This window comes from Martes martes (assembly GCF_963455335.1).
Source record: "Martes martes genome assembly, chromosome: 4".
Lineage (NCBI taxonomy): Eukaryota > Metazoa > Chordata > Mammalia > Carnivora > Mustelidae > Martes > Martes martes.
Genome location: NC_137891.1, coordinates 104,156,636 through 104,162,635, shown reverse-complemented (window position 1 = coordinate 104,162,635; position 6,000 = coordinate 104,156,636).

Here is a 6,000-nt window from a genome sequence, read left to right as displayed (position 1 = left end):
GGGCACTTTTAATTTTTAGTTTATTTTACTTAAGGTGAGTTTTGTTGTTTTTTGTTTTGTTTTGCTTTTTACAAAAAACAGTCTGTTAGGACCCAAATATGCAGAAAAGCTCCTTCAAACCTCCATTACTTCTTTCCACTTGAATGAAAATGTTGTAGGAAGTGAAATCTCTAAAGGAAGAATGCTAATTAAGAAACTAAAAGTAATAGTTTTTTCTAGTGAGAATTTAAAGAATTGTCAGCTTGATGGATAGCTGACTAAATCTCTATAATGCACCCCATCATTTCTAATTTATTACTCTTTCATATGGCCCTTCATTCCTTTTACCTGTATTAATTTAATTTATGCATCACTGGCCTCTATTCCTTCAATCTATTATTAGCTGATCTTCCAGGAATGATGTCTGGATCATAACTGCTGTGTTTTCTCCTCTGTCTCTGTGTTTCCCAAATATTCAAACTAAAGACCTCAGTCTAACTTTCCATGCCTTTTTTGTTAGTTTTCCCTTTCACCTTTAATGCTCATACACCGTTTTCTTCAGTGTGTCAAACAGCTGCTTTCATGATGTCTCCTATATTGGAATCACTTTCTTCATCTGTCTGCCAACAGTCAGTCTTTAATAAAAGTCAAACTTCAGACTCATTTCCTGTAAGAATATTTCTCCAACTGAGGAAGAGATTTGTCTCAGGTTTTTGATACTGTTTTTGAACTGTTGTGCAATGGATAAAAATTTTTCACATTCAGGATCTTATTTATCACTTTAGCAACATTGTGTAGTGGAACAATCATTAACTCCATTTTATATATGAAGAAGTGAAGTAATAATTTGAGTTTTAAAAACCACATTATTAATAATTGACAAAAACTTTTCTCAAATCCAAGTCCTCTGTCTTTCATGAACAATTTTTCCATTACACTACTCTGCCCATACTATAAGGTATATTGAAAACTTATTTAGTATAATATACCTGGGACATTCATTTAATTTAAATAGAAGTCAATTTCTTTCTTTCTTTCTTTCTCTTTCTCTTTCTTTCTTTCTTTTTTCTTTTTTGTAAAATAGACAACACATTAACACAACTTTTTGCTTATGGGAAGTGTTCTTATGTTAATAATAATATCTATATGTCATTGGGCAGCTATTTTGTATCTATGGAAATTTTACTTTTATTAGCTCATTAATCCTTACAATAACATATAAACTGCCCATATTCTTTCCTAAGGTTCATTATCTGACTTGTACACTGGATTCTTTTCTGTTTTGCATATTCAGGATACTGTATCCTGACCAGTGCTTCCATTTTCTCTCCACCTATTTTTTCCTGAGTCCAGATCAATTTGGCTTGCTCCTTCCCTTCACCCAAACAGGTCTTAAAATTACACAGTTTCAGTGGTTATCAAATGCATCAGTGACCCCCATGTTGTCAAACTTATAGGTCAATTTTTTTTTAAAAGATTCTATTTTTATTATTTATTTGACACAGAGAGAGATAGAGATCACAAGTAGGCAGAGAAGCAGGCAGAGAGAGAAGGGAAAGCAGGCTCCCCACTGAGCAGAAAGCCTGATGTGGGGCTCGATCCCTGGACCCAGAGATCGTGACCTGAGCTGAAGGCAGAAGCCCAACCCACTGAGCCACCCAGATGCCCCAGCTGGCTATCGGTCAATTTTTATTCTTTCTTTAGTCTGTCAGCAGCATTCAACACCATTAATTACTCACTTCTTCTTGAAATATTTTCTTCATCTGGTCTTCAGAACACTAATCTTTTGTTCTCTGACTACTCTTTGGCTACAGCTTTTCTTAATTATCTCGAATTTTCTTTCTCTAAATTAAAGAATCTCTGGATTAGTATTTTGATATTTTTTTTCTATTATGCTCATAATCTGTGTAATTTTCCTCATACCTATAGATTAATTACAAAACACATATACTGATTACTTCCAAATTTATTTCTCTAGTAAGGAGAATTCTTCTGTATTGTGTGTATATGTATATATGTATATATTAACTAACATTTTACTTGCCATCTCTGTTTTGATACGTAAAAGTCATCGCAAATGTAGCATGTTCAAATCCAGACTCAGTGATTTCCAAACACGGTCTAAGCCTGATTCTTGTCTTCTTCCATCTTCTCTATCCTTTCAGTTCCTTAGACCACATATTAATTTCCTATTACCACTGTATCAAATTACTATATATTTTTTGTCTTAAAATAGCATGCTTTTATTCTCTTACAGTTCTAGATCTGAAAATCTGAGCCTTAACACTTTTAAAATCTGAAAAGCTTTAGCAGGATTTTTTTTTTCCCTTTTTCTGGAAGCTGTAGGGAATAAGCCATCCCCTTGTCTTTTCCACCTTCTAAAGTTTCTCTTCATTCCTTGGCTCCTGGTCCTATATTATACAGCATTTTCTCCCCCTTTTGTCATTGTACTTCATCCTCTATTTGACTCCTCTGGAGTCTCTTCAAAGAACCTCTCTGATTACATTGGGCCTCCCCAACTAATCTACGGTAATTCCCTCATCTAAAATCATTAATTTAATCTCATCTGCAAAGTACGTTTTAGCATATAAAGTAACAGTTCACAGGTTCCTAATTCAAAGGATTAGGACATATTTGGGAGGTCATTAATTCAGCCTACAACAGATCACAAGTCTTGGAGTCATTCCTGACTCCTCTCTCTCACAGTCTATATCCAATTCATCAGCAAATCCTGCACTTTCCTCTTTTGAAATAACCTGACTATCTCTTACCACCTACTCTGATTCCAAACTTGTAGAAATCGCTATCACCTGGATTAGAACAATACTTCCAGCTAGTCCCTCTGCTTCTAAGCTTGCCACTACTATAGCTTGTTCTTCACCCACCATTAGAGAGCACCTGTTACAACTGAAGACTCATCACATCACTTTTCTGATTATGACTTTATAATGGTTTTCAGTTTCACTGAGAATTATATCCAATTTTTTTTTCCTTTAAGATTATTTATTTATTTATTTATTTGACAGACAGAGATCACAAGTAGGCAGGGAGGCAGGCAGAGAGAGAGGAGGAAGCAGGCTCTCTGCGGAGCAAAGAACCCAATGTGGGGCTCGATCCCAGGACCTGAGATCATGACCTGAGCCGAAGGCAGAGGCTTTAACCCACTGAGCCACCCAGGCGCCCCTATATCCAAAATTCTTATCATGGTTTACATGCTTATGAATCATCTGTCTCTGGTTGACTATCTGTTCTTGCCTGCTGTCATTTTCTCTTTGCTAGATTAATCATAAGACCTTCACATTTATATCCTTCTTTGTGCTTAACACTTTTCCTTAGATGGTTCCACAAAGGTGGATCTTTCAGTACCTTTAGGTTTCTCTCATTCAGTCAGACAAGCTTCCCTGACAACATTATCTTGAATAGTTGAATGCCCCAAATATTTTGTCCTATCTTGCTTTATTTTTCTTTTTAGCACACATTACCACCTGATACATGACAGCTTCCTTTGTTTAATTATTATTTTCTGGTAATCTTTTTCCAAAGTCCATACCAACATTCCTCCTATATCCCCATGGCCAGAATGCTGCTTGGCATGTTGGAAGCAATTAATAGATATGTGTTGAATGATTGAACAAATGAATGCATAAATGAATGAATGCATGAACAAACAAATAGCCAATTAAAGATAGAAATCATTTTCCTTCCTTTACAGGCCAAGAAACTGAAACCATATTAGATTAAGTTACTTGCTCTAAATTATGAAAAGACACATAACAGAACCTGGATTTGAGTACACATTTGCCTAACTCAAAACTCCTAAAAGCTGTATATTGTATCAAAATGCCCAGTAAGTGAAGAAATAACTTTTTATGTAAAAACATATTATATTCTCTTAAACACTATACAGATTTCGGGTTTTGGTACAGTTTACTGTGTATATACTGTATATAGTTGAACTTCACCAGTGATGAGCAAATATGTACTCTTTTTCACCATAAATTTTTTTTATTTATCTAACATATGGCTCTAAGAGGCCACCAACACATTAACTGAAGTTTTGTAATTAAGACATATGTATACACTAGGCGTATTTACTCTTGATTTCAAGATTGCCTGTCATGTTCTTCTCCAGATAGATCTATGGCTCCTTCTTCCAACTTAAATGTCTCCCCCATTGTTTTCCTCTATCTCATGTAAAATAACATTTATACATTCTCTTTATCCTTTATCTTAACTTGTGTTTTTTCATAGATTTATTTGTACTAATTGGTATTGATTTATTACATATTTGCTTATTCATTTAACGTTTATCTGTAGCACCAGAATTAAGCCCAGTAAAGGCAGGGGTTAACAAATTTTTTGAATTGTTAAATACTGTTTCTACATTTTTTCATTTTATTAATCGAGAATTGAATAAAAATTAATAATAATTAATAATAAAAATTATGAAAAATAATTTTAGTACAAGTGAATATAAGATAATTTATTTAATAGTTTATTGGTCATAAATTATCAGATATCCTGTACTTTGTTAGAGAAGTATTAATTTTTTCCACATAGTGATGCTTAGAGTCTAACATATGCTAGAAACTCAAATATATTTTGGAAAATTGGCATGGATTAAGTGACAAATGGAGTCTGATACTATGGAGCCTTTTTCTTATCTGTGGAGCTTCATACCTATGTTTTACAAAATTGCCACAGTCTGTTCCTTGTTAACAGTATTGTGGACTATATTTCAAGGACATGTTTTTGTATCTAGTAATATTGCTTATGTCTAGGAGATTCTAATGCATAATGGATTTTGTGCTTAGCTTTGTTCAATTGTGTAATTTTTTTCGCATTAACTATCATTTTTAAAATGAGGTTAACAAAGACATATGTTATTTTTATTTGATATAATCATCAAATATTTCTTGCATTTTGCATTTCTCAATGGTAGTTCATGGATGTTGAGTGTAAAACCTTTAAAAATGTATTTTTTTAAATACTATTTACTTGAACAGCAGCTTTCAGGTTAGAGTGCCTCTTTTTCCCATACTATATATTTGGATAATGCATAGACCAGAGGAGTAATGAAGTCATATATCATGTAAATAGAGATATGTCATTTAAGATAAAATAATATTGGACTGATGAGTGGTCAATTAATTTTATTAACTTGGATAAAGCGAGTTAATATTCCTTAGCTAATTCACCATTATACTAAAAAATGTATCTCTGGAGATTCTACCTGAGCTGAAATAATTTTACAAATCTATGGTTAATTAGCTTCATCCCTGAATATACCAACAACGAAGAAAGAGCTGAATGGCCTCTGAACTGTGTGTGATTCTCACTTTACAAGTGATCCAGTAGGAGCAGTGTTTAGCATGCACACAGCTGATATGAGGCTGTTGGAATCTCCTTTGCATTCCATGCTTGCTTTCTGGGTTAATGGAGGGCTTACATGTTTAGAACTGTCAAGTGAATATCTTTTTACAAGCATTATACCAATTTCAGAAGAGGGTAAAAGAAAAAGAATGTAATCTTATTCCACATAACTCAAGAGCACTCAATTATCTGGGCACTCTGAGATCATTATTTTATCATTTTGAAGAGCATGAAATTAATTGAAGGATAAAGTGGATCTGAGTTAGGCAAACTACATGATTTTACTCAGATTGCTTCTCAGTAGTGATTCCTATTGCTATCCCAGGTTCTCCAAATGGTTTCTTTTTTTCTTAAGACTGTTACCCAACTTTCACTTTTAAATCTTATTGATATATGCCTTCTCTAGTTTTTTCATATAAACAAATACATTACTTAATATAGTTGATATTTTTCAGTAGCTGTTTTATTCAATGTCTTCTCTCTTTCATCAGAACAACTATACCTTATTTTTCCCAGTGGAATATTATATTCTTCACTACTCCGTGTCTCACTGCCTCTTTCTGGGTATTTTATAATTGAATTGGGGATTATAAAACAAAAATGTTAACAAAACTTCCATAATTTTGTCAAGAATGGTGAGGGTCTTTT